This window comes from Lygodium microphyllum, chromosome 2, assembly GCF_053477565.2.
Source record: "Lygodium microphyllum isolate KBCC chromosome 2, Lygodium_microphyllum_v1.1.10, whole genome shotgun sequence".
NCBI lineage: Eukaryota > Viridiplantae > Streptophyta > Polypodiopsida > Schizaeales > Lygodiaceae > Lygodium > Lygodium microphyllum.
Genome location: NC_141136.1, coordinates 26,963,075 through 26,972,264, shown reverse-complemented (window position 1 = coordinate 26,972,264; position 9,190 = coordinate 26,963,075).

Here is a 9,190-nt window from a genome sequence, read left to right as displayed (position 1 = left end):
GATATATCTATTGGTGTATGCAGATTGGACACTGCTTGGACACCTTGAATACCTTTGGTTTGCTAATTTTCTAGTTGTAATAATATCAGACATGACACAAATTATGCATATTATAGGGAATAAGTTGAAAAATGATAACTATAGTATTTAGTCTTATCATATGGAAAACTTTATCATGGGAAGAGGCCTTTGGGACCTCATAATAGGGGAGGATGCAGATTCTCCTGAGCTCCTTGATGAGTCAATGAAAGAATAGAAAAGGCCTACAAGGATTGGATAGGTAAAAATAGGAGGGTGCTACACTTGATTTCCGTATGTATATCGGAGACCTTGATTCCACACATGAAAAAAGCAAGTACTTTAAGGATACTAGAAGATCATAGAAAAGATGTATGCCACTTGTATGGAGGCAAATGAAGATACAATTGAAGTTAAGGATACATGATGCATGGTATGGGAATCAAAGTAGCAATGACTATGTTGTAGACATTAAGCATATTATAGAAGTTCTAACTTTGATTAATGGATGAGTTGAGGATAATGACTTGGTTTCTATCACTCTAAATGGACTTGGGCCTATATACAGGTCCTTGGATGCTCCTATTTCAATGGGATGTGGCGCTATACTTGACTTGTTGAGATATTTGCAATCACACCTATTGTAGTCTCTTTGTATGAGGCAGTTTGGGATGAAGACATGGAGGTTGCAGGAATCTCATATGCACAGAAAGGGAAAACTGTACCCATCCAACAACTATAAAGCATTGTACTTGACTACCGCTTTTGATAGATGAATGAATACATGATGATGCTTTTCTTTATCAATTAGTGTCAGTCTTGTACTTGTCAGTCCTACAAAAGATTGTGTTGATGAGTCCAAGCTTCCATCTTGGAACCTAATTCACTTGTGTAATAGTTGTGGTCTTCAGACAATGTCATCATGAGTTTAGTCTATGCTTACAAGCTGCCATAGCCATGCTCTAGATCTCACGTATTTTAACATGGTATCAGAGCTTAGTTGAGCATGGCCCAACTCTCCTTTCACTCCTCTTAGATCCTTTCCATCTCTGCTCAGCTTAGTTTGAGTATTGGACTCTATCTCCAACTTCATTTGCATTCCTACCTTCAATGAAGCTTCCATGGCAGCCATAGCCAGTAGCACCCTGTCAGCTTGAAGCTTTCATATCTTTCTCCACAGGCCAAATCTCTCTAAACTTCCTTCTGGAGAAGTGTTTCTCTACTTCCAGAGCTCCTCCCTGGCACCTCAATCATTGAGATTAGGCAACTATAGCTTTAGCATTGCCTCTTTCCAGAGTCGCTGCCATAACTGTATCTGTGTGGACAACACCTACCTACCTCTGTTGGAGCAGCCATATCTCATCAACCAGGCCATATCTCTTCAAGATTTCTTCTTGAGAGTTGTTCTTCAAGTCAAGGCGCAACTTCTTGGCACACAAATCAAGGAGATTGATGCACACCATGCTCGACATTTGCATTTTCCCAAATCTGGGCACAGTTTTGATAGCAACCACTTTGAAGCTTAGATCTCTCAACTTGGGCAAAACGAGTACAAACCCTCTTAGGGGGAGTTAGAACCATTAGTGACGGTCCTCCATCTCAAAGGGTTTGAGCAGATTCGACCTGTGGAGCTCATGGGAGCTCATTTACCAGTCATTGGTCCCTGTTTTGACAGGATAGCCATAACCACTTACCTTCAAGGTCATTTTTCCTTCATTTTCTCTCTCTTGCCACTTAAACCAAGCCAAGACCACTCTAATCTAAAGTTTTCAGCAAGTATTCAACCATCAAATTAGCAAGGAGGGGAAGTTATGAAGATTTTTTTGAAGATTATCAGGTCAAACTCAAGCAACAAACATAAAATTTCAAACTAGTATCTTTTGATACTTCACTGCCATTGCTTGTGTCTTTTGATACATACAAAGATCAACTCGTTGCTAGTTATTCTCAGTCATTTGAAGCTGATTTCCATCATGGGAATGACCAACATCAAGTCTTTTATGAAAATGATTCTCATGAAGAGTAACATTACTCTTGTTGCTCAATTCAACTACATGGAAGACTTGTTTATTCCGCTTGCAGGGATGGATGGATTTACTTGTTTTGAAGAGCAATCGATGAATTTATTTGAAGATTTTGAAGATATTTCTACTGCCTCAAAGATGATGATACCTTTGCTTGAGGGGGCCATGGACATAAAGACTCATACAACTGGTGCAAGCAAAGACAATGAAGAAGTAGATCAAGAGGACCAAAAGAGCAAAGAGAAAAAGAATAAGAAGAAGAAGCATAAAAATCATGAAGACGTTGAAGTGGCAAACAAAGTGAAGTATAAGTACAGGAAGCTAGACAAGAAGAACTGCAATGAATCGAAGATCTATGTCAAAAGAAATGCTAAAAGTTGCAAGGGCCTCACGGTCCTTGATCTTATTTTTAATTGACTTTTTTAGGCTTGTAATGTCTAGCCCAAATGTCTTTATCATAAGCTTGTAAAACTCCTCATGTAGCCTTGTACTACAGCCTCTATAAGGCCCCTGCTACAGCCTCTGGATGTCCACAATGTTTGTGGTATCCACACTTAGCCTTTTTTGCGAGACAGCCTCTGGTGTTTTGCCATGTTTATGGTGTGCCCACACTTTGCAGGTGTTACTTTCACTAAAGCCTCTACACACTTTGTACTTTCTGGTTGTGATTGAGGAGGGGTGTTGAGATATTTGCAATCACACCTATTGTAGCCTCTTTGTATGAGGCAGTTTGGGATAAAGACATGTAGGCTGTAGGAATCCCATATCCACAGAAAGGAAAAATTGTACCCATCCAACAACTATAAAGCATCGTACTTGACTACCACTTTTGATAGATGAATGAATACATGATGATGCTTTTCTTTATCAGTTAGTGTCAGTCTTATACTTGTCAATCCTACACAAGATTGTGTTTATGAGTCCAAGCTTCCATCTTGGAACCTAATTCACTTGTGTAACAGTTGTGGTCTTCAGTCAATGTCATCATGAGTTTAGTCTATGCTTACAAGCTGCCATAGCCATGCTCTAGATCTCGCGTATTTTAACACTTTGAGGAGCTTAATGATCTCTTACTTTTGGAAGACATAAAGCATGGTCCTTGTGTCTAGAAGATTAAGTTGCTCTAGGGGGACTCAATGTGATTTGAAGGGAAGAGAACCCATGGTTTTTACCTAAACAGGAATGTTTATATGAAAGAAGGAAGAGGAGGAGTCATTTCTTTGCCTTTTTTGGAAATCCCCCCCAAAAGGTCTTAGTTTAGTAGGCCTTCCTAAAAGTATGCCTCTTCATTTAGCTTGTTTTTAACCTTTCCTATTTTTTGTGGAAAAGAAAGTTCAAATCTCCACTCACCATTCAAAAATTATTTTCTTCTTCTCTCTTTTCTTTTATTTTGAGACCGTTTTTACACTTTATCTTGTGGATAACCCCTAATATGCACTCGATATTGGATTTATGCATTGTAAAATTATAGAGTGACTAATTTTTTGAGACATATATATTGATGCAAATAAATTTTGTTGTCTCCAATGTTTAATGGTTTGATCTTAAATGGAGAGAGAGAGAGAGAGAGAGAGAGAGAGTGTGTGTGTGGGCCATCAATGTTGTTGGTTTAGTTGAGTAGACCTTCAAGTTGAGTTTTCAAGATAGAAGAATGTGTGTACTTCTTGGGGGGTTTCTATCTTATCGTGCTATGACTCTTGTGCACATGCAAGTGCAATTGAGAGATGAGCCAAACCATAAGCAAGCTTGGAGTGTTGTCCCACACTTGAGAACCTAGTTGGTGCTAGGGGAGGTATGGTGCAAAGCTCAAGGTGATAGGTCTACCAATGTTGTTAAGATATCCTATCCTTGGAGCGTCCTTAGTTTATAAAGTGGGGAAAGGGATAGGGGTTGAGGCCCCCTTAGGTGTTGTGATTGTGTGTGGACTCTCATTCTTTTTCTTATATTTTTTCAAAATTTTTGGATGCAAAAAAAATGCACAAATAAATGAAGAGGAATTCATTATGGCACTCTCTACGATCTCTTTATTTCTTCTCTTTTTTGAGGCAAAAAAAATGTGCAAATAAATGATGAGGACTTCATTGTGGCTCTCTTTGATTTCTCAGTTGGTCCATTGGTTAGTGGCCACAACAATCTTTCTAAACATTCTATGATCATCATATAGGTTTTCAATGTGGACATCAACGCCTTAGCATAATGGTCCAGTAGTTGCTCTTAGCACTACAGCCAAGCTATCCTACGGACCATGTCCGCTCAAGATCCTTGTCCTAACATTACTCCCCCCATTTGGAAGAGTTTTCATCCTTGAAAACAAAAGTGAAGAAATCACTCCTTGAGTACATTAATGTTCTCCCAAGTGGAACCTTCTTCGGGTTTATCTTTTCACTTTACCAAGACTTGTTTTTGAACATGATGATGTGTATGATACTCATGGAAATCCAAGATCCATTCTAGTTCATGAGGTTGAATTAATGGTTCAATATTTCTACTAATACTCCTTGGTCCACCAAATTATCATCATTATCAAGTTTCCTTCACAATTGGCTAATATGAAAGACTAGATGGACTCTACTAGGGGATGGTAGATCTAATTTGCATGCAAGTTCACCAATACATTTAAGGATTACAAATGGTCCACAATACTATGGAGATAACATAGGAATCGGTCTAGACTTCAAACTTCTTGAATGTTCTGGAACGCGTAAGTAGGCATGATCACCTTTTTTAAAAGTGATCATATGTCTATGTTTATCTGCATATTTCTTATAATGGTCTCAAGATTGCTTAACATTCAAGCATGCTACTTTTAACATATCAAAATGATCTTGAAGAAAGTCATTGATGCACTGGATTTTTCCATTGGCTAATCCCACCATAACTAGTGATTGAGGTTGAAATCCATATATAAGTATGAATGAACTAAACCTTGTAGTCACACGCTTAGCACTATTGTAACCAAACTCTAATATAGGTAAATAATCTTCCCAATTAGACTAGTTTTTGCTTACATATGCTTATTGTCAAGATTGTGGGAGAGAATGAAGGAGTCTCACTTGTAGCTTTATTGCTTGCACAATGGGGGAATACACACAGAGGTGGAGGCTGAAAACAATTTTCCTCTTCTTAGTTTTATAAGCCAAAATAACTCAAATACAAAGAAATAGAAGAACCCTATATATGGGTCTCAAACCAAACTCAACTAACTAAGGTGGCATACTAACTGAGCCACGAACTAGAGTAGATAAGGATAGCTCTCATGTAGCTATTATTCATGGGCGGTGCACCAACCGCATCTGAACTGACAAGTCGGTGACATAAATGCACAACGGTCACCCTGACATATCACGAGTGGAGCTCGATATCTCAACACTCCCCCTCGAGCTCAATCCCAATTCCTGCACACCAAGTAGGTCTCTGAACTTGCGCAGCTTCTCTGCGCCCAATGCCTTCGTGAATATGTCAACTACCTGATCCTCTGTGCTGACATAAACTAGATCAATAAGACCTAGTAAAACCCTCTCTCGCACATAATAATAATGCACCTCAATGTGCTTTGTTCTAGCATGATAGACTAGGTTATTTGCCAAGTGTATACTACTCATGTTGTCACAATAAATGACAACTGGCCCATCTGTAGACTGATGCATATCATAAAGTAGCTTATGCAACCAAGCTACCTCACATGCAGCCATTGCTGCACCCCTGTACTCAGCCTCTGTGCTCGACAAGGCAATTGTAGGCTGCTTCTTGCTGCTCCAAGTGACTGCAGCACTCCCAAAAGAGAACACATACCCACTGGTAGATCGTCTATCAGAAATACCACCAGCTCAATCAGCATCAGTGTATCCATGCAACTGTATCTAAACCCTAGTCTCATAAAATAGTCCATACTGCAATGTGGACTTCACATACCTGAGTATGCATCTAGCCGCATCCAAATGCGATTTCCTTGGAGCCTATATAAACTGACTTACCAATCCAACAGCATAGCTCAAATCTGGCCTGGTAATAGTCATATAAATCAAACTTCCTACTATGCGTCTGTACATAGTAGGGTCTTCTAGAAGCTCACCTGCATCTATGCTCAGCTTCACATTCTGCTCCAAAGGAACTGAAATAGGCTTATAGCCTGTCATCCCATATTTGGATAGCATGTCCAATCCATACTGCCTCTGCAAGAGTTGTATCCCACTAGGTGATCTAATCACCTCAATGCCCAAGAAATAACGCAGCTCTCGTAAATCCTTGATCTCAAACTTTTGCTTCAATAGCATTTTCACATGAAGGATATCTTCATCACTGTCACATGTCATAATCAAATTATCAACATAAATGACAAGTAGCATAATACATTTCTCTGTTTTTCTCACATAAAGTGAGAAATCTGCCTTGGAAATCTGAAAGCCAATAGTGACAAGATACTGTCCTATCTTGTCAGACCATGCTCTAGGTGCTTGCTTCAAGCCATACAAGGCTTTCTTCAACCTGCAAACAAACTCAGGATGAACAGCATGCACATAACCTGGTGGTTGCTCCATATAGACCTCTTCTTGCAAATCACCATGCAAGAAGGCATTCTTTACATCCATCTGATGTAAAGACCATCCCTTTAAATAGCAATGACTGCTCTTACGGTTGCCATCCTTGCAACCGGACTGAATGTTTCTTCATAGTCAATGCCATATGTTTGTGCATACCCCTTGACTACTAATCTTGCCTTGTATCTGTTCACAGAACCATCTGCATTGTGCTTCACCTTATAAACCCACTTACAGCCAATTGCATTTTTACCTTTAGGCAAGGATACCAACTCCCATGTAGCATTTGCTTCCAAGGCATCCATTTCTTCATCCATGGCTTTCTCCCATTTTTCTTTTCCCATGGCTTGCTCAAAAGAAGTGGGTTCTAGTTCCTGTATCACTTTGACCATATATGCATAGTGAATGGCTCTAAATCCATCATATTTCAGCCTATCCATAGGATATCTAGCTCTGGTAGACCCGCGCAAAGTAGGTTCACTCCCAGGTGCTCTCAAAACATCTCTGGTCTTCCTTACTCTAGGTGTAAATCCATCATATTTCAGCCTATCCATAGGATATCTAGCTCTGGTAGACCTGCGCAAAGTAGGTTCACTTCCAGGTGCTCTCAAAACATCTCTGGTCTTCCTTACTCTAGAAGGAATACCCAACTCATCATCAATGCTCTGTTCTGAGCCACTGGATTCACCATCCACATAAGAGTGACCTGCATTCACATAAAACATGGGCTGATCTACCTTCTCTTTTCCTTTTCGTGAAACCTGCATACCACTATCTGCATTGTTTTGAGGAGATTCTCTTGATCTCAATCTGCCGGCGGTCCATGGCAAAGAATATGAACCACAGCTAGAGGACACTCCAGGTCCACTAATATTTTGTGACTGCTGCTGTGAATTCTGTGCAGCATTACCATTTTGTGTATCTACATCATCAATCACATTTACTAGTTTATACCAGTTACTCATCTCATAAAAAACAACATCTCTGCTCACTGTAAACTTACGAGTAGAAGGATTATAGCATCTATACCCTTTCTGCTGCAGAGAGTAACCAATAAAGATGCACTTCTCAGCTTTTGGATCCAACTTGGATCTCAACTCATCTCGCACATGAACATAGGCAATGCAACCAAAAATCTTCAAATGAGAAATATCTGGTTTCCTACCAGTATACCTCTCCTCTGGAGTCATCCCATGTATTGCTGCAGTGGGAGTCCTATTCATTATGTAGACTGCTGTAGCAACTGCTTCAACCCAGTAGAAATCTGGCAAGTCTTTTTCGTTGAGCATGGCACGAGATACCTCTCCAATATGCCTATTTTTCCTTTCTGCAATTCCATTTTGTTGTGGGGTATGACTACATGAATATTGTTGCTTTATGCCATGCTCCTGCAAGAACCTTACAAACTCATTTGAGAGGTACTCTCCCCCTCCATCTGACCTTAGGCATTTTATTTGCAAGCCTGTTTCTTTTTCAACCATAGCTTTAAGAGTTTTGAAATGCCCAAAAACTTCACTTTTCTTTTTCATAAAATACACCCAAACTTTTCTACTATAGTCATCAATAAAAGTGACAAAATAATGACAACCTCCAAGAGATGTAGCTTTAGTAGTCCACACATCAGAGTTGATTAATTCCAATGGCTTCTCACTCTCTTGAACATGTCTAGGAAATGGTTTCCTTGCCTGTTTTCCAAATTGGCAGGCTTCACATACCTTATGCATTTCTGCAACCTTGAATTTAGGCAATCCTGCAACAATATTTTGGGCCTGCATTGATTTAAGTCGTTGTACATTAACATGACCAATGTGTTTATGCCAGATATCAATATCTACAACTACACCGGTCCCATGTGCAAACATTGCTGCACTCAATTCAGACATGTCTGCATCCAACGTAAACATTCTACCCTTCTTCTTTCCTTTTGCTATCAAGCGACCTTTATTTTTCATATCCTCAACAAAGCATCCATGAGGATTAAATCTGACCTGCAAGCCTTGCTCAACCATTTGACCAACCGAAACCAGATTCTTGGTGATATTCGGGACATGAAATACATCGGACAGGTATTTCTTTTTCCCATCCTGCATAGACAAAGGAATTTTTCCAATCTGCACAATAGGATGTGCAGTATCATCACTAGTCTCCACAAATCCTGGTTTTTCCATTTTCCTTGCATCCACCATCCATTCTGCATGACCTGTCATGTGGTTTGATGCACCTGAGTCAACATACCACACATCGTTGCTTTCTTTTGTACTTGTCACAGAATTGTTCATGTGCTGCACCATAAACAAATGCTCATTTCTGTCATCACCCTGTCTACTAGAAGATGCATAATTCCCTTGTTGCAATTTCCCATTCATGATGTCATTCTCCTTTTTATAGCAGTCTTTAGCCATATGACCCATTTTACCACAGTAGTAGCATTCAACATTGCTGTTTGCATTTTGGCCTCTTTGCCATCCACCACGACCTCTTTGGCTCCCCCTGCCTCTAGAGTTACCACGTCCTCCTCCATAGGACTGATTTTCTTGAGTTTGCTGCATATTCTGATTTCTACCACGGCCTCCAAATTGGCCTCCTCTACCTCTGCCTCTACCTCTTCCA